We start from the raw sequence: 26,999 nt of genomic DNA, 5'->3' as shown, positions 1-26,999 counted from the left end.
AGGATGTGTTCTGGAAGCACCAGTGCTAGAGTAAATAAACACCACCTGGTAAGCCTTGGTGAGGGAGACGGAAGCAGAAGGCTTAAGAAAGGTACATTCTTCTCTTCTTAGTGCAGGGAAATTGCACGGGGCACAGGGTTCCGAGATACCCTGCTGGGTCACCAGTTCAAATTCATCCTTTATCACTATTTTCCCCCAAATAATTTCCCTCTTTACGCACGGTGCCACTGCACCATCCCATATCAGTGACTGGGGCCTGCGAGAGCCCACTCCCCAGCGGCCCACACCAACTGCTTCACAGCTGACAGAGAGCACCTTCTCCTCCTCAGAAATTCAAACTGGATGATCGTGCAGGGACACGAGGGTCCATCCACACGAGGAGTTGCTGTGGACCAGGACCATGCCACAAGCACTCGCTGTCCCTTGCTGTGCGTTAGCTCACAAACCCGAGACAACCCTCAAGGCAGTCCCCTCAGATCAGCTCGATGTGCGTGCGCTGGCAAAGCATCGTGGATGCTTAGGCAACTCTTATCAGATCTCTGTTTATAAATACAAGATTTTGAATTTGGCTTGAGCGCCTAAGCTCACTAGCAGGCAGGCTCTGCACCACCACCAAACAAAAGCACAATAACAACGACCACGAACAATCGCTGTTTCACCTCTCCCACATTAGCTATTAATAATGTTAATTTACTTCCTTTGAGAGATACCATATGTTCCCCTTCCTGATCCCTCTACAGGCATAAGAAAAAACTAAGGAAATTAGAGAGACTCCATAACACTGATGGCAACATCCAATGTCTTATCAGGCTTCCTGTTGTTGGGAGTATTGTTTTCCTTTAAAGATTAATATTTACAATGGTTACTTAGTTATCTTAGTTCATTCGGTGGCCATTAAAGATTCCAGCCCTGAATGCAATGAATGAACCTCCTTTTATTTGTCCTTGATGACTTATTTGTCTTGTGCCTCATCTGGCTGAAAATCAAGGAAAATAATAATTGGGTTGGGCTTTTACTGCCATTTCATATGAGGGCTCAAAGTGCATATCTCTGTTTGTTTTAAATTGGGAGCCCTTACCCAGTGCTTCTGCTGATGTATGCATATTTAAGAGTATATCTTTTGCGATTAGAAGCAAAGTTAAAATAGGTATTTTCCACTATTTTTTTTTTAAGTTGTACGTCTGTTTTTTTGTGCTCTTTGGGAAGAAAATGAAGGTGTTGTGCATGTCGCCCATGAGCACAGCAGTAGCCTGGTGGGTTCACTGGAGAGTCTTGAGTGGAACAGAGGCAGCACCGTGTGCCTGGCTGCTGGGCATGGACTGAAGAATCACAGAATTATTGGAGGGCTTAGGTTGGCCGGGATGTTAAAGATCACGGAGCTCCAACCCCCTGCTGTGGGCTGGATGCCCCCACCAGCTCAGACTGGGCCCCATCCATAAGGGGCCCATCTAATCTGGCCTTGGGCACCTCCAGGGATGGGGCTAAAGAAGGAACATTCCCATCCAGTCTGGCTGTAGTTTTCTCCTCTGCATCAGCATGAGAGGTCATTCTCTGCAAGAGGAAAAGACACAGACATTTTTCTTTTTTCTTTTTTAATAAAAGCCCAAGCACAGATCATTGAGCGGTCCCTCAGTGTGATACAGATCATGGTCTCAATCTGGCCACCTGCTTCTGGAGCTGCAGAAGTATTTCTAGGCCTCTTCTGGGCATCAGGGATTTTGAGATCACCTTGAGCTGTCCTGGTCCCCGTTAATGAGGAGCACAAAAATATCCTCGTATTCACAGGGGTCTTGGACCCAGCCCCGAAGAACAACAGCAGCGGCAACCATGGCCCACATTACAAATCATTGCATTGGAGATGTAAGCCACGTGCAGCACTGCAGCAGGGATGCACTGTGGGCGCATGAACTGCTTTCAACCTACCCTGTCTTCCTCTTCAGCGTGGATGAAGGATGCACCTTGCCTCCCCTGAAAGCTGAAGCCCCCATCAGCTCATAATAACCTCCCCTTAGAATAACTTAATTTCCATCTGTGTGCCCAGCCCACAAATGCACTGCTGCTGCTGACCCCCACACTGTCTCCCTCCCATGCAACCTTTCTCCCACAGCCTATCACTCTTTTCTCAGCTCAGATCCTCTGACCACAGAGCTCAGCACTGTGCCCAGCTCTGGCTGCAGCCCACAGGAGCACAGGGCTCTGCATGCAGTGACATGATGCTCATTTTGCAGAACGTCTGCATGCTCTGCTCGTGAACCATCAGTCCCTCACCAGCAAGCCCATTCTCAGACACATTTGGCTCCTAGAGAAGGGATAATTTATAATTGTGACATTTCCAAGGTTTCTCTCTTTTTCTCTCCTCCTCCCAAATGGTTAAAAAAAAAAAAAGAAAAAAGAAAAAAGAAAAAAGAAAAAAGAAAAAAGAAAAAAGAAAATGGGCCAAACCATCTGAGCTTTAACAGGGGGAGTGTGTGCTTCTGCTTTCTTTGCAGACTGCTGTCTCATTCTGAAACTGCACATTTGATGTGCTTTTATAATGAGTTCATTTGCGCCCTGACAGATGTTTCTGATACGATAAGGAACGTGGCCCAGGAGCCAGCGGCGCTGTGGAGCCACTCGTGTTCCTCACCTGCATTGCAAATGAGCTATCGCTTTCTTATCAGTTAAAAAACATGAGCAACTGCACATACAAATAATGTGCCACCGACTGCCAGCTGTTTGTGCCAATGACATTCTTCATAAAAGAATAGATCCCCCCCCATCATCTGTTCTCTTCCCTCTTGCAGAAAATCAGGAGTTCTTTTGCAAGCGCAGCAGAAGAGAATTTTCTCTTTAAGCTTCAGACAGAGCAGCGAAAATGTCACTTTAAAGTAATTATATATTAGCAAAAAAATAACTTCCATATTTGGCACAGGTAATAGTTGATTGGAGGTGGGGGGGGAAGGTAATTCATTGTCCTATTTCTGCATATCTCTGTAGGCAAGTGTTGGTGCTGCTGTCTGTTTCTTAGGGATTCCTTTTTAAAGAGTTTGGTGTCTTTCAGTGTTTTCAGGGTTTCCATTCTGAATGCTGTGGAAGAATGTTACTCTGCTTACAAAAAGCCCCTTCTTTCCCCCCTTTTTCCCTTCTTTTCCCCCCTTTTCCCCTTTTTCTTCCTTTTCTTCCCTTTTTCCCCCTTTCCCCTTTTTTTCCCCTTCTCTTCTTTCCCCTTCTTTCCTCTTTTTCCTTTTTTTTTCTTTTCCCTTTGTTTTAAATCTGAGGGACAGCCCTACATCACCTTTGTCTTAAGGTTTCTAAAAGATTGGGTTTTAGCTTTCTTCTATTCAAAGTGAATTTAAGAACACTCTTAGAATCTCAGACACAGAACCTTCATTACCAAATACTGCAATCAACAGAGCTTAAAAACACTGCAAGGTAAAATTGTTCTGGTAATTGCTTTGCTCGTGTAAAATTGAAAAACACTTTTCAGCATTTTGCCAGCTACAGGCAGAGATGTATTTCTCTTGCAAATGACCTTCTGGGAGAGCCTGACTGCGGGGACATGATTCATTGGCAGCCTGCTGGTGACAGGCATGTTCCCATTGTTCTAAAAGTCTGGTTTCACATTTCTCCCGTTAGATAAGCTGCAACCATTAACTACACAGTGAGCTACAAACAAAGTGTGATGTAAGAATTCAGCTTATTATCTGATTGGCAGCGTGGGGCTGCTCTTCCAGGTTAAGGATTTGAGCAGATTTTTTTGACAAAACTGCCTTTTCTTGCAGTTCAGAAAGCATTGTCCTCCCAAAAGATGAAATATGCTTTTGGAAGCTGTGGTGTATATATAGTGATAGAGTGAGCTATAAATAGTCTGGGGCTCGTTCTGCACAGCACCATGTGCACAAGTATTAAGGACTGATTCTGAACGTCGGTTACACTGAGATACGCCACTTAAATGCTGTGGCTTTTGGACTTGACTCAGGGAGTTGAGATTCACATCAAGATCAGAATCTGGTCAGGGGGTTTGAATGTGTTTTGAGGAACAAAGGAATTCAGTGGCCTTCGCTTAATCCTAGTTTTAGTTGGAGATTACATATCAATTTCAGGAGCTATTATTTGGGCCTAATACAAAGGCAAATGGATTCATTCCTAAATGAGGAACAGCTGACTATCATGCAAGCTGAAAGTTGTTCAATCTCCTCCCATAGTTCAGCTACTGTAAATGGATGTATGTAAGGATTTGGAAATGGTTGCCGTTAGGATCCTTCTGAAGCTAAAATGACTTTCAGCAATGGAATGATTTATGATGATGTTGATATTCACACAGGCTATTCATCCGACCACAGTGGCTGATGGGTCTCTGTTTCCTAGGCCGTAAGCTGGTTACAGGTGCTGGAAATAGGTCATCTAGCATTATCTCCCCTGCTGCAAAGGCATGAAGGTGAAGGGGGGAGAATAAAAGTACCTGTTTATAATGGGTTATCGACTGTGTGTTATCTCTTCTACTGTAAAATCTTAGTGGGACAAAGCTTGGTAGTGCTACTAAGGGCACGTGAGGCAGGGTCAATGCCAGAGTATTAACCTTACTTAGCAAATTGGTGATAAACATAATAGGTCTCTTGTTCCTGCAAGGAATTTTACAGCTCCTGGTCATGCATTAGAACTGACTGCCCTCCCTTGCAGCCTCACATTTTAACAGTGAGGAGAAGGGCTGTTTGCACCTCCCATTTGTGCCCTTTACTTTCAGTGCAGTTTTGAGACCTAATTCTGGGTGCCTGTGTTGATTGCAAGAGTAATAGTCAAGACAAGGAGCTGCAGGATTTGACAGAGTAGCTCATTCACATCAGTGACTTCACTGTGGCTTTTGCAGTATTTGCTTGAGGTCTGTGATGGTCTTGGACGTACCTGAAATGAGGGCAATATTGGAGGTAGGTGAATGGTTGGTTGGACCAGATGACCTTAGAGATCTTTTCCAACCTTAATAATTCTATGCTTCATGATGATCTGTTCTGTAAGACTCACGCTCCTTTTAAAGAGAAGACATCAGCCCTCCCAGTCACCTTTACCAGCCTGAGCGGGCAGTTTATCTAACAAACCTCTTAGTCACTCTTGGGGCAGGACTTGATCCCTACTTGTGGTTAATCTGATGTCCTGACAGCTCTCTGAGTCTGTAGAAAGGGGGCAGGAGAGGCACAAACAACTTGTTCTGTAGGCTCCTTTGGGGAACACTGCCAATGGGTCAGGCTGAAACACTCATGGTTGGGCCCATCGTTGGCTGTGGGGATCAGAGCACATTTCAGAGCTGCTGCAAGATACTCTGTTTCATGCCAGACAGAATGAAGGGACCTGAAAGGGTCCGAAAGTTGCTTTGTGCTCTTTGTCTCTCTAAAACTGTCCTGTCCTCTTTCTTTTCCCCCCCTGTATTTCTCAAAGCAATAGTGCAATAGTAATCCCAGCAGTCCCTTCCACTTCTGCACCCTAACCTCGTGAATGTCTTTACTTGTTTACTTGTTTTAATCCATGGACTCTTTACTCTGGCCATTCTGCTCGTTAGCAGTAGCCTTCAAGTTCAAGCTCACAGGTGAGCACCTTTCATCCTTAGCAGCAGCTCTGGTGCTGGCTGTGGAAACATCTCCCCCTATCTTCAGTTTGTGCCGGGCAGAGAAGGGAGCCTCAGTGACAGGCACAGCTCTATTTATCTGGCCAAGTCCGAGCACATTCCCAGAGAATTTGTGAAATACTGAATGATCAGTGGCATGAGCATGTGACTACAAGTCACTGGATAGCAAGCTATGTGAAAAAGCATCCACAAAAGAAGAAAGTCTGAAAGACTATCTGGTGATAACGCTCAGTTTAGAGAAGTGCCTTCCTTGTGAGTGAGTACTGAGTCATACGGCAGTAACGCAGCTTTCCTCAAGGTTCCTCTTTTGCTTGCAACCAGTATGGGTAATGCTTTACTGAAAGTAAACATGTTCAGATGCAGCTTCAAATACTCATGGCCTATGGTCTCTTTTTCCTGGCTGCTTGACCCCAACATCCCTGGGCTGCCCTGCTGAATCATCCTCCTGTGCACTTCTAGTTTCAGGTTCCCTGGTTTGGCAATCATGCCTTTCAGCACATTAAATGACAGTTTTTTTCAGTTCAGCATGGGAGTTTGCAGGGTTGTCATTTGTTAGATGTGGATAAAACATTTCAATCTTTGAAACTGAGGACATGGTGTCTTAGGTTTGATCAGTTACCATTATAAAATACAGTTAAGCTTATTTTGAGAACTGATGGAGTAAGACTTACTCTCATGTAGATGTCAGGTGGCACTTGTTTTCCATGTGCCTCTGTTTCCAGCTGGGCTGGCTTAGGCAGTAACGTGCCACTGAACATCAAGAAATAACAAACTGACGTGAATTATTCCTTTTCCATCCTTCTTATCATTTCAAGGAGTTCATCCCTGCCTTTCAATGACTACAGGGATTTATCAGTTTTCACTGACAGGATCCTATTTTGTCTAGATCCTTCTTTATTTAGTGGTTACAAGATCATATAGAGGAGGCCCCTTGAACTTTGTTAGCCTTTTTTTTTTTTTTTTTTGGAATTACAGCTTTTCAGTGAATTCCCTTTGATACTTTCCCAGATTCTCTCACCAGCTGTTTTTCCCCCAACCATTATATGGTTAATGGGCACAGATTCAGAACTGAAATGAGTAAAATGAGCACAGATGGTTATCTTTCTTATATTCAGCTGAACAGAATGTGTCCCTCAGTGACACTCCATGCACAGTGCTTGGCAGTGGGAACTTTACCAAGAAATGCCAGCTCAGCTCTCGTTCCTTTTGGAGGGCAAGCAAAGGAGCCTGTAGAGCTTGCTTTAAATTTTCTCCCTTGCTTTGCTGTTGCTATTATTGTGTGCAAGGTTTATTTGGCTTTTCAGTGAACAGAAAATCTTGAATGTATTTGACGTGGAATCCACCACTTTCTAACAATTCCATGTGCTGTTTGGTTTCTTTGGATCCACAAGAAGAGCCCAAATGTTAGCCAAATTGTCTTGACATCTTCAAGAGAAGAACCTCTGTTCTAAGCTAGGGGAGACGTATTAAAAGTACAGTTCTTCCTTTCCACAGAACAGTGTTCACAAAGGTAGATGTTTTCTGACTCTGAGGTAGGATTAATACCTGCAGATTCAGGATCTGTCTGATGCTCCATCCTCTCTGGGAAAAAAATATATATATTGAACCAAATCTGAGTTTATTTAATTAAAATAAAAGTTAAAAACACCCAGAAACTTGAAATCACCTGTTTTTCTGAAACTCTTGGATGAAACTGAATGAGTCTGGCAGAAAATTCCCAAGCTGTACAGCAGCTCTGTAGCAGAAACCACGCCAGCTTCTTGAACTTCACCCCTTTAACATTTCCAGTGGCTTTCCATTTTTTAACAGCACAGAAGAAGGCAAACCTGACCTTGGTGAACTCTTGTAAGCAATGTGTCAACAGAACAGGAAAAACAGAAAACCAGCCCCAATTCAGCAGGAATCAGCAACCCCTCTGAAAGTGCTGCATGCTAGAAGAGGGGTGATCATCTTATGCAAACCACTGCAGGCTCCAACAGGAACTTCTCCGTGCTGCTGTTATGCCCTGGCTCTCACAAGTTTCATTCTAACAAAGAATGACTTGGTTTTCTTCATTTGCTGAGTTTCACTATTAGGCTATGGGGCTTTGCCCTCATATTTGAGGGAAAGAGAAACACTGATGTTGGCTTCAGTGGTTGCCTTTCATGCTGAAACATTGTCAGCCTAATATATTTTATTGGCAGCAACTGAAGTCAGATGCTTAAACCTCATATGGAGAGTGAATATTTGCAGAGGGGGGTTGTACCGAACTGCCTCATGTACTTGCACATGTCTGAATGGCAGTAAGCCACAGACCCCAAATGTTTTTCTCTCTCTGTCTTCTGGTCTTCAGTAATTTAATTCCTCTACTGCATGGATGGTGGCTGGTCCCTTCAGAAACTCATATTAACTGGTCCCCCTTGAGCATGAGATTTCTCCTCTGTGTCTTCCCAAGGCAGGTATGAAGGCTGGCTGCTTCCAGGTGCTGCCGGCACTGCTTAGCTTCCACTTCACATTCCCCAAATTCCATCCTGGTGTGTCTAGGCAGATATGTCTTGGCTGCTTAAATTGAAAAACAATAACATTCAAATGCACAGGGGTCAAACAGAAAGTCAGGTAACTGCTTTAGGCTTAGACTAAGATTACCAAGAGGGAGAGATTCTGTGAATAGTAAAGCTGAAAGGACTGGCCTTGAATGCAGCAGTGAGGAAGCAGAGGCAGCCCTACAGAGAGACAAACAGTCTGAGCATGGATATGATGTGAAGATGTGAGAAACAACTGGGTGAAGCAATTTCCAATAGTTTTAACTCCAAGGAATTGGAGAGCAGGACTAGCTGTAGCACAACCAAACTGCAAACATTCAGAAAGTTTTGTATTTGTGGTAGTGTTTTAAAGATCCTTGCCTACTTTGCTTTTGTTTTTTCTCACCCTTTTACCAGCGAGTGTAGATGACAAGCAGAGCTGGAAATCACAATATTAAATTCTTCACTAACCACAAATTCTCTGACTATAAAGAGAAAGGCAAAGTGATGTGAAGAAAAGAGGCCACTAGAGTTCATCTAATGACACCATGTGTGAGGCAGTCAGGATGCTCAGTGTAGTAAATGAAACCATGTTACTGTATAAGGAAAGATTTGGGTATAGTGACTGTTATATCTGAATGATCACAGCATGCAAGTACAGAAGACAATGATCTTTCCAGAGTTTGTGGAGAAGCAAATCCTTGCTTTATCTAGGCACAGCTGAACTTTGCAGACCAGTGCGTTAATGCCACACCAGGTCAGCAGGGCTATAATTGTCTCTAACCAGAACAGTCAAAAGTTGCAGAGTTCACTCTCTGCTGGGTGAGTGACACCCAGAAATTCTTTCTAGACTTAAAAACAAGCAAAGAGACAAGTTTGAACCTGAACTTCAGTGTAATCATGCCACTCAGCAGCATAAACAAACATGGTACCAATTGGAAAATTATTCTTGAGGAGTCAGTTTTGACTGATCCAGATAAGAAGTTCCCAAAGTTAGGGTCGTGCCCCTGAGGAGTGCTGAAGGAAGAGAGGTCACAAGCCCGGAAAGGAGGTTTCAGGCTGAAAATCTTGGAAACTGCTGATCTAGACAAATAAATGGTCATGCCAAGGGGGTTCCCCTAGAATATCTCTTTTCCATTCTCCTGCCTTGCAAGCAATAACTGGAGGGAGTTTTAAAGCTGGCAAGGCTAGCCTGTTTGTAACATGCTGATGTATTTCTAAAAGCAGATCTCTGGAAAAGAGCCTGAGATCAGGGAGATGAGAGCAAGGCAGGCTCTTGAGGGAAGGATGTGGAACAAAGAGAAGGGAAGGAGAGGCAGGTCTGTGGGAAACAGGATCTGCAAAGGAAAAGTAAGATTGAGTGGAAGAGATGTAGGCTTGTTAAGGTTGTAAGACAGCTTTGTAGTCTAACTTGGAAGGTTACATTAGTCTCACAACAACTTTGAAAGACAAAGCCCTTGGTGCTGAGCTGCATACCATCATGTGGAAACTAGCATAATTTTTGGTGGAATTAATGTGTGGCCAAAGTAAGGTATGTATAACTGATGCATACACAGAAATAAGGCAAGATCTTTGAGTCTCCAAATGGCTGTCTTCACTCTCCTGGTGCTTTGAAAGCTACCAACGTCAGGCTCTAAATTTACTTACATAAAGAAAAAACCACTGTTACTGGGAAATTCTGCAGATTAGTTTATAATGAAAAAATTGGAAAATATAAGCAGACCAAAAAATTAGCATGGCTTACACTCTTAATTTTGTCTCATCATTATTAAAAAAAAAAAAAAAAAAAAAAAAAAAAAAAAGTTTTATCAGTATTTGGTAAAAGTCTCTAAATGTTGAATACTGGTGATTCTTTTTGCCAGCGAAGTGGTAAGTTGTTGTTTGTGGCAAAGATTTTCAGCCCAGCCAAGGGCCGAAAGTGCAAATTTTTCAGAAAGACCCCACAGAACCTTTCAGTATCTAAAGGAGGACTGTAAGAAAGGAGGAGACAGACTCTTCAAGAGGGCCTGTTGTAATAGGACAAAGGGAAATGGCTTCAGACCAAAAGAGGGGAGACTCAGTTTGACTATAAGGAAAAAGCTTTTTACAGTAAGGGTGGTGAGGCACTCCATCAGGCCGGATGAGCTCTGAGCACCTGTTGGAGCTGTGGGTATCCTTGTTCACTGTGGTGGAGTTGGACCAGATGGCTTTAAAGGTCCCTTCCAACTCAAATGGTCACATCAGGCTGCTGACACACGTCCTGTGCTGAGGTCTCAGCAGGCCGAGTCTCCTTGCTGCTAAGGTTTGTGGGAACCTGCTGAACTCTCCCCTGGGCTGCACAAAATAAACAGAGCACCTGCAAGTCATGTGGGCTTTTATAATACCAAATTAGTGTAAGAATAAGAGGGGTGTTGGCACCGTTAAATGGGTATTTTGAACAATTTTGTCTACAGCACCCTACTTGCTACCCAAGGGCACGGAGGATGAAAGCAATAGATTTGGGGCAATTAGGAGGGAGTATAGCAATCATGCAAGTTCAAGTCAGGGACGGAAACTAGGCCTGGAGGTTAGTAAGCCAGCACAGGTCATCATCATAAAACAAACATCGGGGCTGTGTGGTGCAATACCTGTCTGAGGCTATGTGCTAGAAACAATGTAGAGGTAAAGTCAATAACATTGTGTGGTATTTATTTAGTAGCATTATGTTGAGAGGTATTAATGGACCAGGAGATCTCTGCAGGGGTTGCCTGGGTGCTGTATTTCGGGCTCTAAGATGGAGCTGGCCAGGCCTGTTGCAGCGCAGAGGCAGGCAGTGCTGCAGGGACGAGGCCACAGGGCAAGGTGGGGACAAGTAGCCCTGCTGCTCCAGTTACTGCTGCGGGAACTAGTGCTGACCCACAGACACAGGTGCTAGAGGAAGCCCAGAGGAGGTGTTGTGCTGAAGACCCTGAGAGCAAGGGAAGGCAGGCAGACCTGAGCCTTAAGCACACTACTGGGGTGGATTCTTGAGCAAGGCAACTCTTTTCTGCTGCTTGTTTTTAGCGAGAAAAAAAACGTTGTGAGCCTCTTTGTGATTAAATGAACATATACCAAGACTGAACCTGTTTTGAATCCTGTACAGCTTTAAACAGCAACAAATTGGTCACACGAGCGATGCCAAAACTTCAGGCCTACGTGTCAAGAGTCATGGACACTTTGCTCTTGAAAGAACCTGATTTTGCAGGATGCTCCGGTCTGAATTTGTCGGTAAGATTTGTTTAAGACTTTTGTGTGCTTATCTCTCAAGTGCGGGAATAGTTTTAGTGAAGCCATAGCAATCATTCACATATAAAGTTACAGGCATGCTTCAGACAAGACCAGATTGGTGCAGAACCGGTCCTTATCTCCTGTTCTGGTGATCCAGCCTGGACCAGTCCCTACAAGTTTCTCTTCAGAGTTTAAACTAAGCCTTTGGTTTGAGAATTGTGAGGTTTTATTTTCATAATTACCTTTAGTTTCCGAGCTGCCCTTGAGGCTATTTGGAATCCATTGAAATATGCTGAATTCTAAATCAGATGTTTCTGTATTTCGTGTCAAAGGCACAGATACGAGGTTTATGATACCTTCTGTTTGATGCTGTGCTCAGAATCTATCATTCCAGCTAGGGTGATTTTTTTCTTTACATCAAAGCATATGACTTTGGTTTCCCAGCTACTTCCTCAAATACCTTTTCCAGTTTTCAGAATAACTTATGGGGAAAAAAAGTACAGATATCATCACGATGCTCAAAATTGTCACAGTTTTAACTATCTGACTAGTGACCATACAAATGTAAAGAAAGGGTCCAGGTTCATGTTACAGGACATTCATGTTCAGCTTTACACTGACTCCAGTGGTTGCTAGCTTTAGTACATTAGCAATCCAGTCCTATAGCTCGTCCAGTTCATCTCCGTATGTGCATTTAAGTTCCAATGTATTTCTGGTAGTCAGATTGTTTGCATGATGCTATCCATAACCATCTCAAGATACATGGCATCCTTTTTGCAAGGGAAGTTTTCTAGAGAGCAGACAGGAATTTTTGGTTCTCATGTTCTTCTAAAGATTCTTCATTCTTCCTATTACTGCTGATTATAGAGCTCATTTCTGTGATACCACCCTTAAATTGTTTGCAGGTTAACATGCCAGCTGTTGAAACATAACATAAGGGCTAATTTATACCCCAATGGAGCTCCTGTGTACTGAAAGGAACTTTTCCTGGACAAAATATGTTTTCAGCCTATCCAAAATCATTAAGTCTTCAGAAAAAGTCCTTTGTGTGAAATGTAATGCTCCCACTTGAAAGCTAGGCATGATAAAAATACCAGAATACAAGATGGGAGGGAGGAGGAGAAAAAAAAAAAAAAAGGATTTTCTTGCTACAGGCTATTGGGGAATGTAGCTGTAGAAACAGATGAATTCACTTAATGAAGCAACTTTGGAGTATACGTTTTCTATCTGTAGACAAAAGACAGTTTTTATATTTCAGTAGTAACAGTGTTTTCTAAGAAGCTGTGACCTTTAATATGATTATATATGAATTTGTGTATGTGAATGTGATATACAAATATGTTAATGAATCAAACAACTTGGGACCTTCCAAGTTAATGAGCTGATGCAAATTTCTGAGTCATCGCAGCCCAAAACCATGTTCTGAATTTTTACAGTATTCTGGGATGCAGAGGGAACATCAGGTATTTGATCTGACTGATACCATCATGTGCTTTCCTTTAAGTTTCCTAATGTGTGTCTTAGAGACAGACAGATGCACACATACACCTGGAAACGAGTGGCACTGACATAACGTGGGACATATTCAAATTTATCAGAGAAGTGAAGCAAGTCAGCTAACTACAGCAATTAATCTGTAGCAGAATAGGGCTTCAACAAGGATTCAAGCTTCGGTTAGTTTGCATCATCTTAACATCTCTCTTCTTCCTTGCTCTTCCCTTATGTTGTGTTTCCTAGTTCATACATACACTGCCACATACAGATTCCTGTATGGAACTGGGCAGATTCCTGGCAGATCCAACCAAGGACAGTAATGTCAGCACAGAGACCATTTGTGGAATGGTCTAGGTGGTATCTAACACGTTGTAGTTTCTGCTGAATTCTTATTCCCTTGTTTCTAATCCTATATAATGGTGACAACTAAGTCCTGCTAGCTGTTTCTGAGAGGTATTCTGGAACATGGCCTTTAATAACAGGGAATTGAAAAATGGCAGGAGAGTGCCTTCCGGTCCTGCATTCCTTCAAAGAGTTCCTTAACAATGCACAGTATTTCTTGATGCTGCATAATACCTATTTCTGAATTCCAGCTGCAGCTCAGGCTTTCTTCTTGGTCCTGCTGGAGTAGCTGGCATTGTTTCATCTGATATGAGGGGGAGTCTGTTCAAAGAAGAAAAAACACACAAAAATGTGTTTAAAGCATTTCCATCCAATCTGAACATGATTTTTCAAGATCTTGCAGAGTGTCTGTAGCATAGGCAGCTACAGTATTAATAGCACTTTACTAACAATGTACCAGAGCCCTGTAACTCTCATATAATAAATGAATTGTAAATACCACTCTCAGCACAAACAATTAACAGGATCTATAGTACATTCTCTCTATAAAGACTGTCAGTTCCCCCATGCTCTGAGCGTGCTGAAATTCTCAGAGAAACTGTAACTGAGTGCAATTATGATTGGATCTAAATATTTTTGGTTGTTGATGATGTCATCAAAAATGATAAAATGTATGAAATTTCATACCTTTGTGCCAGCACATCCCAGCTTTACAAAGGCAGGCTGTGGCTGAGTAGTGCAGTTTTTAATGTTTAGCATAGATTAGGAGGATCATTTGCATGAACATCAATTTCTGCAGCGCAAAAAGTTTACTGAGAAGCACCTCACTTTTGGTTTCCAGAAATCAGAAAGTGAAATTTGTACGTATGTTTACAAGAATTGGAAGCTGAACTTCAGGAAGTCACATGATTTCCAGTTACGCCCCATATACGGGCATTTAGATCATGAAAGCAATAAAAAAAAACACTTGCTGTTACAAGTCTGAAGCTGACATGCATTATCTCTGTGTAGCCATGTTCCCAGGCGTATGGCATTAGGTTCTTCCCTCTTTGTTCCAAGAAATTATACCACTAGGTAGTTCAGAGAAGTCACAGTCCCAAACTGAATGTACAGTGGCTGATACAGGGAGGAGTTTTCTTTGGAAGCTCAGAAGGACAGTATCCAGTAGAAAGAAAAGCACAGCCCCTTGTATACTTGACTGTCAATAGCTGAGTAAGTAACTCCCAGGCAAATAACCGTGTATGGGGGGAAAACCTTGAGGGACGTGACTTAGTGGGCATGGTGGTGATGAGTTGATGGTTGGACTATATGATCTTAGTGGTCTTTTCCAACCTTAATGATTCGATGATTTAACTTTATCTGAGTAAGAAAAGTGGAATACAAGAAAGGAAAAATCTACTGTTAGCTAAACTCATAGATGTGCATTTTCTACCAACTTTTCCTAAATGACTACAAGCCCTGCTGCTTCCATCTCCTGTAGAGAATGGTGTGGTTCAGAAGAGGTGTCGTGAGGTCAAGTGTTTATGACAGTGCCACTGGATATATAATGCAAACATACATTTTTTGTTGTTGTTGTTAACTTTGCCTGCGTTGGTTGAGTTGCTCACCTCCAATAAAATGAGTTAACTCCCTAGATTTAGGGTACTCCTGTGCCTCATCTGACTCTTTCAAGGCGGCTCTGAGCCAGATCTTTCTTTCCCCACCTTATTCCTCAAATGCGTGTGCTCTCTTTCTGTGGACACTCATAAATGCAGCATGGGGAAAGTGTCTGTGTACCTGAGGGTAACTCAGCTGACTCCCTGGGCAATGGCAGTTAAAGGAGAATTCAGAAATTTGGAACAGAATCATTACTTCAGATATGTTCCAAAAGTGCTGTCTGTTTTCCCTCCAGAAAAGGAAACTGAGCTGAATTGCAATAGAAGCAACTGTGGGATTTTTGGAAGACAGTAGATGGAATAAGGATAAATCTATGTGTTGTGAGTGGGTAGATCCATCCTATGGGTACCAAATTCTTGCATTCTACACAGCAACCAGTCAGTTTCTTTAGCTGGAGGCTGCAAGCTTCATCCCAAACAGCAAGAAGTTCCTGCTATTGTAGAGCCCAAAAAGTATCCTTAGGAACGTAGAAACCCCTCTGTTGCTTATCAGCATAAATATAATTAGGATGCCTTTACAGTAGAACATTTGCTAAGAGAACTGGAGTTCAGTGCTGCCCATACTCTGTTTTTCTATAGACAGCTGCTTTGGTATATTTTTGCATGATGAATCTTAACCAAAATCCATATTCAAAGATTTCCTCCAGACAAACCTTGGGCTGATGACCTCTGAGGAGGAGGGAGCCTGATCTGTGTAGAAGCATCAGCATTGACTGCAGGATGCAAAGTAACATCTGAAATATAAGGAAGACCTTCTATAAATGTGTGATGAGGCCTTTCTGTTCCTATAATTAAAACATTTATGTGGTTGAGCTCCTCCTTTCAAACTACCAAATGACTACCAAAACCACTCCTTCAGAGGTCTGCAGACAGTTACCCAGGTAATGAAGAAGGGCAGGGTGAAGGAGGAGGAAGATTAAGCACGAATAATAGAAAATATATGTCAGTGACCCTATGACTATTCAGGGTGTTCATCTTTTATAATATGGGAAGTGTATTTCCTTAGAGCACCAGGAAAATGCTGGCAAGTGTGAGATAATCAAGCACTGGCCATGTTCTTTATATTATTTTGCTGTTTTCTTCATTAAAGCATCCATTTTCAACCAGCCATAATCAAAAGTGCTGCCATGTTGATATTCTTCCACATATATTCTAATTATTCACTGGATTTGGAGGTGGTCTTAATGTAAGTTATGCTATATAATCTAACATGTAGTATATATATATTTAGCATATAATACAAGGGTAACACTGACCAGGAAGTGGAGATGCTACAAAACTCTTTGCAATGCATCAGAATGCAGCTCACAATCATTTTTGAAGATCACTACACTGACAGTAGAAAAGACTTATTTTCCTGTCAGTAGAGACACTCCTCTGCTGTGACCAAATCTCACATTTTATATTGGCTCCTTTATTCTTTCTAGAAAGGAAAATAAAATGTCCTGTAGGGATCAATACATCTTGAGTCTGTAATACTGAGTCTTTCCTGATGGTTTCAAATGCTGGAGGACTTTCATAGTTCTTATAACAACTGTGTGTCAGCTTTAGGATTTGAATCTACAGGCTGAAATCCCTTACCCAAAGAAGAGGCAAACCCTTCCAGAGGCACTCAGCAGTAGCCTTCCTGCCTGATTCAGCACTGTTGATGCCAGTGTAAGTTTTACTCAGGATTTCACAAGGCTCCTAATCAGGCCTGAGGACTGTGGTCCTTTCTTTGCTCCATCTCTTTGTGCAGTTAATGAGCTTACACTTACATAAGGTGTGTAAGAGGGGCTTCGTGCCATGCGTGATGGGAGCTTTGCCCCAAAGCACTGACAGCGTGAGTTCAGATTTGGCACAAGGAGTGAAAGTTATAAACAAAATGTGTCATGGCAGTGAGATCAAGGGTTGCTCTGGTTTGGTAGGTGAATATCCTGATGGCCACGCTGATTAAATAGAGTGAGTCACAGCTGTAGGCTGGGAGGAAGAAGTGGGATGGCAGAAGGATGTGACTGTGCAGAGACCTGGTGAGCAGAGATTAGGAGGGCAGTTCGTGCCCAGAGAATAGCTTGTCTACTGGTGTCATTGTTTTAGGCATTTAAAACAGACTGGGTTGATCACTAACGAAGATGCCCAAGGGAACAATGTTGTACCGATTATCTTCCTGAGAGTTTGGCTGTTTTGGTTCTCTTTATTCTATACAACAGAGCTTGTTTGTGATGTTTCATCTTTAGTTAGAATGTCTCTAATTTGGACATCCATTTAATTTGGAAGGTTTCCACCAGACACCAATGAGACTGTCTGATTAAAGTCATGACTTATAACCAAACTCGCTCCATGTTGCTGACCGCAGTTTGGTTATGAATTGTGAAAGAATGTTAAAATCCAGTGTATTTTTCTCTGTGTGTGCTCTGTTTATTTTTATTTTTAACACTTTGATTGGGCAATGAAAAATGTCAGTGATGCTAGTTGCATGTCTTTAGGTACAAATTTGCCTTTCAGCTATTGCATGGGAGTGATTATTTGCTTTTAGAGACTGACATCTGCGGATTTTTAGTTCATTCTTCTTAAGTCTCTGGAAAAAAATATGGCATTGCATAAAAGCCTGCAGTATGAAAGGTAAAAGCAGAGCCAATATGGGGACTACAAAATCTTTTCATGTCTGTGACTTCCAGAGAGCAACAGCAACAATCTGAACAGAGGCTGAAAGCAGCAGCATTATTGCTTCTCTTTCTCCTGAATTCCTTTCATCAGCCTAGTGACTGCATGTGTCCTGATGACACATTTCTGGGTCACGTGTCCCCAAAAGATGGGCTATATGGAGACACACAGCATGGAAAGTATTCTGACCAGAGACTAGTTATGTTGACAGGTTCCTCGTGTGACGTACATTTCTATATTCCTCACATGGACTTTATTAATAGCACAAGGCTGAGACAGAGCCAGTTATTATTCTTTATGTAAATAAAACAACAGAAATAAATGCTCTCTTGTTCCTTATCGTATTAAACCTGCAAATAGCTTATTACCCTATAAGGCAGCTTAGGCTGGCATATGAGAGCACTGGAAAACACAGAGCAGGCGCCAAGATCTGCCCAGCCAAGCTGTGCAGGAGAGGAGTGAAGGCACAGTCCAGAGCTGGAGGAAGAATAGGAGGCTCGGGTAATTACTGTAAAAGCCACCCTCAAGCATAACCAAGCTGGATGCTTGTTTTGTTTTTTGGTCCAGTGGAAATACTGCAATGGAAGAGCTGGATAGTTTTCTTCCTTGACAACATCAGAGATGTTGCTGCTTTTCCCAGTCAGCTGTCTCCCATTCACTGGGACCTGGACTACCCACTCTGCAGGGCAGTGCTCTGGTTAGGAGGTCAGAGACAGAACATTCTGTAAGTGTAAGCAGTTCTTATTCAGACACTTCTCAGGCTCATCGGTCACTTCCACTGAAGTAATAGTTGTTTCAGCTAGCAGTAGCAGCAAACTGTTGCCCTGGTATATGAGTTAAATACATGGAGGTACAAAGCAGCGTTAGACGCTGTGAATCCTGTCCTTTCTGTTAGTGCTTTCTTCTGCCACCAATCTGGGTGGGAAGGACTTTTATTAGTTGTGAGTCTTCCATCCTGATCACAACCAGTTCCTTTTATCTTCATCACCATGGAGAAGTACAAAAGGCGGTTTGACAGAGGATGAAGCTATTGCTGATGTGATGAACATGAACTAAACCTGGAATTCCTAAACATGCAGGGCCTTCGGCCTTGCTCTGAGTTCATCATTGATAACTATTAAAAGGGGTTGCATTTTTACAGGTTCAGTCTAAGAAATAAATACTTTTCAGTTGTAACATTCAGAAAATTCCCCTGTGTTCTTAAGTTCAAATGATGGAAATAAATGATAGAAATGGTGTTTAAGTGCTAAGCAGGATGTGGCAATAGAGTTATTTCATTTACATCTGCACTGTGAGCAAGAAATTCATCATAAATGTACCAGGTCAATGTGGTTTTCCACCATGCTTATGAGGGTGATTTACCTCCTGTGTAATCAAAATAAAGACACATTAGTGGCTAGGAATATTTTCTAAGTCATCCAAGTTGACATGTTTTAGCTGTAGGGGAGAAATTGATTTTGAATTCTACTGATTTCCTTTCCTTGATGTCTCAGTTAAACACACCACAAAATGATTTCATGAAAATTTTCTGCCGCTGTTACTTGTAATGGCTCGGAAATATCAGGATATCCTCGAAGTGGAGCAGCCTTCTCCAAAGCATTTTGCATAGCTTAATTAGTGCAGATCTTTCTTTTCCTGTGCCTTCTCTGAGGGTTTTCTTCATGCCAGATGCTTCTAGGTATTGAGAATCAGAGCCAGAGGTCAACCGATGAGCTGCTGATGGCTCGGTCTGAATGTGATGTAATGCACCAGCTCACAAGAGCCCCCTTTCAAAGAAACTTCATCCTTCATATATGTGGTGCTGCAGACAATCCCTTTTACCAACTGAAACCTGATAACTATGTGTGTTGATTCAGATTCAGGACTCCACAAAGCCTCTATGTCTGTTCGCACTGTCTGTTCGCAGCAGCTTTCCCTTTATCAGATCCCACATATATATGCTTTAGGACTGTCCTGGTTTTATCAGTATTCCATGTAATGACATCATGCAACAGGATGTTGAGTGCAGAGGCACAAATAGTTGTGGAGTGGCAACCAATGAGGCAGGGATGTACTACAGTATGTCAGGTAGGGGAACAGTCAGCTCTGGGATGCTGCTTAGTGCAATCTCTGTTCCTATAACACTTCTGGAGATTTCAGAGGATTGTGAAATATGAAGGTATTCCTAGTCCTAAACTGGCAAGCTGATAAAAAACAACCAACCAACCAAAATACCCAGCCAATAGCAGATAGTGCATCTTTTTGCTATTAAGGGCAGACAACCCCAACACCCAACCCTCAGCACATCCTTTTTTTAATCTAGTCTGGTTCCTGTCCACGTTTCACACGTGCTCCTGTTGAACTTCCTATAACAGCATGAGGTACTTCTCAGATGCTGTGCATTTGGGGGTTGCAAAATCCTTCCTGGCTGTAAATGGGAGAGGTGTTGTGTGAATTCTTGATCAAGTCAAAGCAGGGAAGAAATTGACCCGTTGCATTCCTTTTAAATATACATGGGCAAATTGAGGTTTAGGCAAGGCCATGTTTTGACCTAGCAACAAGGAAGTCACCTAGAAAACACTTAGGAAATAACCCAAGAAATTCCCCAAGTACAGTAACATAATAAAGTTCATGTCTGAGCCTTCATCCTGTGAGTTGTCTGCAGGACCCCCACTCGTATGGCACACGCACTGCTGGATTGGCCACCGAGCGCTTTTTGGAATGAGTGATTTTAGAAACAGCCCTCTTGGTGAGTTCAGGCAGAGGAAAGGCAATCGCTCCCTGCTCCACGTTCTGCCTTGGCCGGGCTCTGCGTTGCTGTTTCGTGCGGTGCGTGATGTTACATGCAGAGGGGTGAAGGCTGGGCGCGGTGCTGCCAGCAGTGCCGGGGCTGTGCTGCAGCTTGTTGGAGGATTGTTGCCATTCCTACCACTTCTCTCTCTGTGGTCTTTCTGATACAACACAAACATAATGGTTGTGTTATGTAATTTATTTAAGAGGGAAAACTTGCTCATAAAATTTATGGTCCCATTCTCTGTGAGACAACCCAAGAGATGAGACCAGACAATGAAGACAAAAGCAAACGAGTTGAGAATTCACTGGGATGCCATCACCCATCCTATGGTCATGGCACGATGCTTCAGCCGAATCTCTGAGCTCTGCAAACTGGCTCTGAGTTGTGCAAAAGCACGGCCCCGTGGCTGGGTGTGCCCAGGCTGCATGTGGGTGGTGTGGCACTGCAGCAGGTGTGGAAGCATCCCTGGATCATGGCTCTACCTGCACTCCCAGGTGCTGCAGGGTACTGTCTTGAGAGGCAATGAAAGGCCTTCCCCCAGAAAATAAATACCAGGCAAAGTGAATACTTATCTGTTGGGGCCTGCTATTGAAAAACGGATCTCTGTTCACATAAGCAGGAAAAAGACACGGAGACTTATTTGTATTTCTGCCCCTGAGCACAAAGGGGCTAGAAAGCAGGCGGCTCCCACCGATTGTGTGCTCCTCCTGTTTGGAGATGTAATCGGAGTCCACATACTGTGCCATGGCCTTTCCTCATCGCCAGGGGTTGGGGCTGGGAAGGGTGCATGCAGGGGTAGAGGACTTTGGCATCAGGGCAGGGAAAGGCCCCAGGGCAGCATCCATCCCCCATCTCCTGATGTGCAGCTTGGTGCTAAGAGGAGTGCTGATGAGGACAGGTGGAAAACAGACTCAGTGTGTTCACTCAATCCCAACTCACCAACTAGAGAAATATGTTGTCTGTAAACAGTGCAAATGAAACGGATGTTTCATTCTGCTGCTGATAAGTTTATCAGCACAAGCAATGTGCGCTCCAGACCCCTAGGAAAATACACAGAAAATGTGTAAAGAAAGAGAAGCTGAGGGTCTTCAGCTAACCCCCAGCTTTACCACACCCCAGCTATCAGTGTTTGTGCTTTAGGGCATCGCTCCAGTCCACGTGACTGCAAGGTTGGGACTTTGTGAGTGTAACCACGAGGCCCAATCTTACCTGGATTCTATGTGTCCTAAGTGCTATCAGGATGGACTCTGTGAAGGCAAACACATAGCAGAAGGAGACCATGAGAGCACTTGCTCTCATGTGGAGCACCATAGTAAGGCTGTGCTGGATGTTGGGTAGGATGTGAAGCAGGGGCCTCTCCAGCTGGTATTGTCCCTGAATAGGCCATTGTCCTTTGCAAGGAGCAAATAGAAAACTGCCTCTTCTGCAGTGGCGCTGAGCCAGCACTGCCTCACACAGGGCTCCGTCTCCAGCCTGGAGGTCTCATGGCTTCAAAGTGCCTCACCCGCATTGCCTCAAGCTCCTGCTCTGGAGCTCCTGCTCTGGCATCCTGTTACACACAGGGCATTCTGACCGGCTGGATTTTGTTCCCTGCAAGTGAGTGGCTGGGAAGTAGGTGTGTACCAAAGAGCCTATAATAGAAAGCTTGCTTTGACCTCCACAATAGAGATTAGCGCCGTTCCAGAATGATATAGTACGTGAGGTTTTTTAAGGGTCCAAAGGTAATTCCTGTTTACAGAACTACTATCTGCAGAACTGAAAGAGCTTCACAGCATTCAAGCGAGGGTAGCGGCTGTCAGGCCATGGAGATCCCTTCCCTAATGCTGCCTTTTTGCCCTGCTGAGGGAGAACTTGAAATGCCCTACGGATGGCTGAGCTTCCTTTAGTTATTCAGCTCCGCAAATGCAGTCTTAAACGCTTTGATCCATTTGCAAATCCTGGTTAGGATTCCCATGTTCATTGCCATGTGGGCCCCCAGAACTGGACTTGTGGTTCTGCATCCCCCAAGCTTGCTTTGTCAAGAAGCATAAGCACAAGCATTTGTCAAGAAGCATACGTCTTATGTTTATGACGAATTTGATGTAAACCAGTCAGCTGAACTTGGTGAGCCAGTGGAAAGTCAAAAGTAGTATTGCCCTGGCATATTTACATGTGCAGTCTTAGAGAAAAAACACAACAATATCATAAAGCCAATGGGGTAAATTCATCATTTCATTGATAGCTGGATTGACCTGATTCTGCTGTGTTGTGACTTGCCTTCTAGCTTGCAGCGTATTCCTCTGAATTTTATTTGCCCCTTCTTGACTGATACCCTATTTGAAATGTTGCTGTTTCTCCAAACTGCAGCACCTGATCTGAGCTGCATGCCTGAGTTATGCACTGACCCATTTCGAGGGCCAAAAATGTAAGGTGATTTTTAGAAAACTGGCCTTTTCTAAAAGAAAAGTGAGTTTTTCTTATATAATTGTAGTCTGACTCTCGGTGGCCCATGGATGCCCCTCTTTGTGAGATGTATTTAGCTCACTATTAGCTATTGCCTTACAAAAAGATAGTCCAATTCATGCACGTCAGGGTATGTGAACATGGAAATCAAGCACCTGGGATCCTAACAGCATTGGGCTCTCTCTAAAAGGAAAGTGAGGGACACGCTTGGCACACACAAAGCTGTTTTATTTACTCCAAGAAGATCATGCTGCCGGTTGATGACACACCTTCCTTCCCCCCTCTACTTCTCATTTTCTGTACATCTAGGCCCTCCAATCCCGGAAACTATTTACATCTCCCTTGCAAACCACGACTGTCCTTTCCTCTCATTCTCTTTTTTGCACAATCCCTTTTGTGTGTCTTGTCCTGTTGACCTCGACCCTCTCCCACCAAAGCACAGAAATGGTGATGGTGCGAATCACCACTGCCTTTCCTGGTACCTAGGCTAACACCATCCAGCTGCTGCCTGGGATTTTCCAAGGGATCATGCAGGTTTCAGGCTGATTGAGACATGTTTGGTGGTTCAGCAGAGTTTGCCACAAGGGGGGTGAAGAACAGAACCCAGCTGTGGAAATTTACTGACTCCCTGCAGATCTCATGACTTCTTGCTAAATCTGAAAATTCCCTGAATAAGAACAATTCTGTTCCTTAGCCGCCTGTGCGGCCTTTCATCTTTCTGTGATTACCTGAATGTCGCATGGTCACTGGCATTTTTCCTATAGGCTACAGGCAGCAGTTTGTCATTCACTGAAAGGGCAGAAGATAAGGAATTCATTAGTGAAGCCACTAGTTTCTGGTACAAAGAACTTCCACACAGATGGTGAATTAAAACTTCTATATATTCGACAAATCAGCAAACGGTGTGCCAACATTTGTGAAATCTATGCACATTAAGAGTATGAGTGGGAGCAAATAAGGTTGGGAAGAATCTTTCTCAGCTTCTGTTTTCAAACAGCAACTTGCAAAGAAGTCTATTTCCCTTGACTGCTTTTTAAAGGTAAATATGTGCAAATTTCTTTAAATCATCTGAAGTGGATGATGGTTATGACTGAAAGATAAGGAGGGATTTGTCTGTCTGACAAACTTCCCCTCTGTTTTTGTAGGGTTGGTATTTTGAGAAGTGGTGAAACACTGCTCAGTGCAAAACATGGGGCACATTGTGAACTGGAGATGTGCCAGCTGATGGGCTGAGCAGAAACTGTTGAAATGCAATGTGCTTCAGGGCTCAGCTCTGTTTCCTGCACTAGAAATCCTTTCCAGTGATGACTCTATGTAAAGATCTCCGTCTCCAGCCCACAGGAGATCAGTGTAATGCTTACTACAAAGTCAATAGGAATTTTCCATTAGTACAATCAATTGTTTTTAGTCATCTTTACACTGGACCATATCATCTGCCCATCAGAATTAATATTATTTATTGAAAATGCAGAGGAGGAAGAGTGGAAGAAACCAGAGAAAAATATCCTGAGTTTGTGCCGAATGGGACACAGAGTAAATCTGAAATAATGTAATTTCTGGACAAGCCATGGTTAGACATAGAAACAGCAACAGTGATAAGAGATGACCAACGCAATCAGCTCAAGCACCACTGGAGGTAGCAGCCCAGTGCATGGTGCAAGGCCCTGAGACTGCCAGTAACGCCATGCAGTCTGGTTTTGCTTTAGTGTTATCAATAAGGCTTTGTACAGACAAACAACTCACTCACACATAACTGTACTGCAAGAGTCCAGGCAGTTTCCATGCAAACCAGGAGATCTGCCTATTCGGAGCTGCTTTTAGGCTAGGGACGAAGCAATGCAGTAAGAAACTGTGGCATCCATTTTCACAGACCATAGAATCATTTGAGTTGGAAGGGACCCTTAATGGCCATTTGGGCCAACCCAATGAACAGGGAGGGACCATACAGCTCCATCAGGTGCTCAGAGCCCATCCAGCCTGACCTGGGTGTCTCCAGGGATGGGACACCCAGCACCTCTCTGGTATTGAAATAGTAATTCAAATAGTAACAAAACCATAGCAGTTTTGGGTGGCAGCAGGACATTTGCAGGTGGATAATTAGCTAACTCAATAACGATAATCCCTGTTATGCACAGCCAAAATCTTTGTACAATACAGCATTCCAACATACTGAAAATTGACATAATGAAAATTCTGTCTGTGTGGGAAAGGATAAAGAAGGTGATCCCAAAAACCCCAGGAAAATTTAAAAGAAACACAAGATCAGAAAGCAAAACCTGCAGAGAAAAGCAAACGCATTAAAGGCAGCAAGACTGCAGTGCTGCAAGTCGTACAAAATGAATGCAGTTCATCGTGCTGAACTGTTCATGCTCAGACCATATATGTTCAGTTCTTGACAAAGTAACCTCTTTGCAAAGCTACATAATGCAGCAGAGTCAGCGAGGAACGAGTTATAAACAAAGAACCTATTCAGCTGTCAAAGTAATTTTCAGCTATGTTAAAACAGAATAAGATGGGACAGATTCTGCAAAGCCTTCTGCTGCCCCGTGAAGCCGGTGGCGTTGCATGTGTGTAGATGGTGCAGAACAAGGCATGCGTGCGTGCACAGGCAGGCGCCCACGCGAACACATGTACACACACGTGCACAGGATAATCACCCACTGCCTTTCTGAGCTCATGCTGTAAATTGCAGAACAGTTATTCAGATTGCATTTTCGCTCTGCACTTAGGGATGTCACCAAGTTCTGGCCATTCCGATGACGTGTTTTGTTTCCATAGAAACCCATGTACTTTGGAGTGGGAAAAGCAGAAGGAGACTGAGAAAAGCAGAAAAATAATGCAAAATAAGGGATGTGTGTGGTATGAATAGACCGTTTGGGTTGCAGGGCTTGTAACAAAGAGACTTGCCTCTTCAGCAGGGAAATGCCTTATTTATTTGTCACTCCAGAACATTCACAGACGTTCAGATTTGTGCCAATTAAAAGAATGCACCATCCTATTTTTTCCATATATGCTAACCACCATTAGATGAACTCAATCTGTATTAGAGAAACCAGGCTTTCAACGTGCTTTCTGCTGACGCATGGCTTTTGCTGTTTGTTATGTTTCTGGTGTCATTAGCAGGTGTTTCCTATCTTCATCCCCAAACTGGGGAAGGAGGCGGGGCCTGGGAAACTGCAGATTTCAACTAAGGTTCAATGAAATACCTGTCAAGTCTCCTATAAATAAAAACCTGATCTGTACCTCCCAAGGAGTGGGTAGGGAGAGGCATGCTGGAGCTATTCTATGATTCTTTCCTTCTTAAAACAGCCAACTTGCCATTGAATCATTTAATCACTAATTAAAAATCCTGGATAAAACAAGCTGCCTACAGCTTTCTGGCAAACATCCTGCTGACTTTGATAGGGCCAAGATTTTACCCTTTCCTTGACTGCAGAGCTTGTTTGTTGTTACTTCTTTTCCTTAGAGCTGTTCTGTGTCTTATACCAGATGTTTTTTTCCTCTTAATTATTCAGTTTCTTTCCCTTTTAATCATAGAATCGCTCAAGTTGGAAAAGACCTCAAAGATCATTGAGTCCAACCATGACCTAACCATACTACCCTAACTAACAACCCTCCGCTAAGTCATGTCCCTGAGCACCACATCTAAATGGTTTTTAAATGCATCCAGGGATGGTGACTCAACAGCCTCCCTGGGGAGCCTATTCCAGTGCTTAACAACCCTTTCTGTAAAGAAGCGTTTCCTGATATCCAACCTAAACTTACCCTGGCACAACTTGAAGCCATTTCCCCTTGTCCTGTCACCAGTGAGAAGAGACCAACCCCCCTCTCATTGCACCTTTCAGATATTGGAAAAGAGCAATAAGATCTCCCCTCAGCCTCTTTTTCCCCAGACTGAACATGCCTCAAAATTTTCTCAAATGTTATCTAACTTCAGCTCCAAAATACTTAACATGATGGACCCCAACAGGCAGTCTGTGACCAGGCTAGTTTTGTTTTACCCACATCCTTTTCTGCTGTGGTCTTGAAGAGGACAGGGAGTAGGTATGAGGGTAGTGTTTCAGCAGCTAAAGACTTCCTCTGGCTGCTCTGCATGGTCAGACACCTAGACCCGCAGGTTCCCCATTACCAGAGCTATGTGTTGCTTCTGGTGTCTGACCAGCTGGAAAAGGGTTGGACCTGGAGCATCCAGCCATGTGTCCCAGGACTGAATGCTGGGAGAAGCAGAGTCTTATATATTAGAATGCTGTCAGTAATGTAATGTAATGAAATTACTGTTCTGTTTCTGAATATTCCTCAAGTGTGTGTTTGTCATGTCTAACCATTTG

General features: G+C 43.3%; 1 protein-coding gene and 1 long non-coding RNA gene across 8 annotated transcripts in view; one reads left to right on the top strand and one right to left on the bottom strand.

The window, feature by feature from the left end:
* The first annotated feature begins 4,877 nt into the window (after positions 1 to 4,877).
* Positions 4,878 to 26,999, top strand: part of SLC6A6 (solute carrier family 6 member 6) — a 114,244-nt gene continuing 92,122 nt past the window's right edge. For 4 of the 6 annotated variants that reach the window (XM_042880174.1, XM_042880172.1, XM_042880171.1 and 1 more), the window contains exon 1: positions 14,270 to 14,370. The gene's annotated coding sequence lies outside the window, so the exon portion shown is untranslated. Of the gene's footprint in view, positions 4,905 to 11,197; positions 11,323 to 14,269; positions 14,371 to 26,999 lie in introns of those variants that run through there. The other 2 variants (XM_042880168.1, XM_042880169.1) reach the window with 2 other exon arrangements.
* On the bottom strand, positions 7,184 to 14,050 carry LOC122184869. 2 transcript variants are annotated; one of them, XR_006180666.1, is made up of 3 exons: positions 13,846 to 14,050; positions 13,393 to 13,479; positions 7,184 to 8,137 (listed from the first exon to the last, which is right to left on the bottom strand). It is a non-coding gene; the product is annotated as an uncharacterized LOC122184869 (long non-coding RNA). The 2 variants fall into 2 exon arrangements; XR_006180667.1 differs by having other exon boundaries at positions 7,184 to 8,134.

This window comes from Lagopus leucura, unplaced genomic scaffold (assembly GCF_019238085.1).
Source record: "Lagopus leucura isolate 7727_CA_CO unplaced genomic scaffold, USGS_WTPT01 Super-Scaffold_100026, whole genome shotgun sequence".
Classification (NCBI taxonomy): domain Eukaryota; kingdom Metazoa; phylum Chordata; class Aves; order Galliformes; family Phasianidae; genus Lagopus; species Lagopus leucura.
The sequence above is the reverse complement of the archived record's forward strand: the minus strand, read 5'-3'. Positions and strand labels throughout refer to the sequence as shown.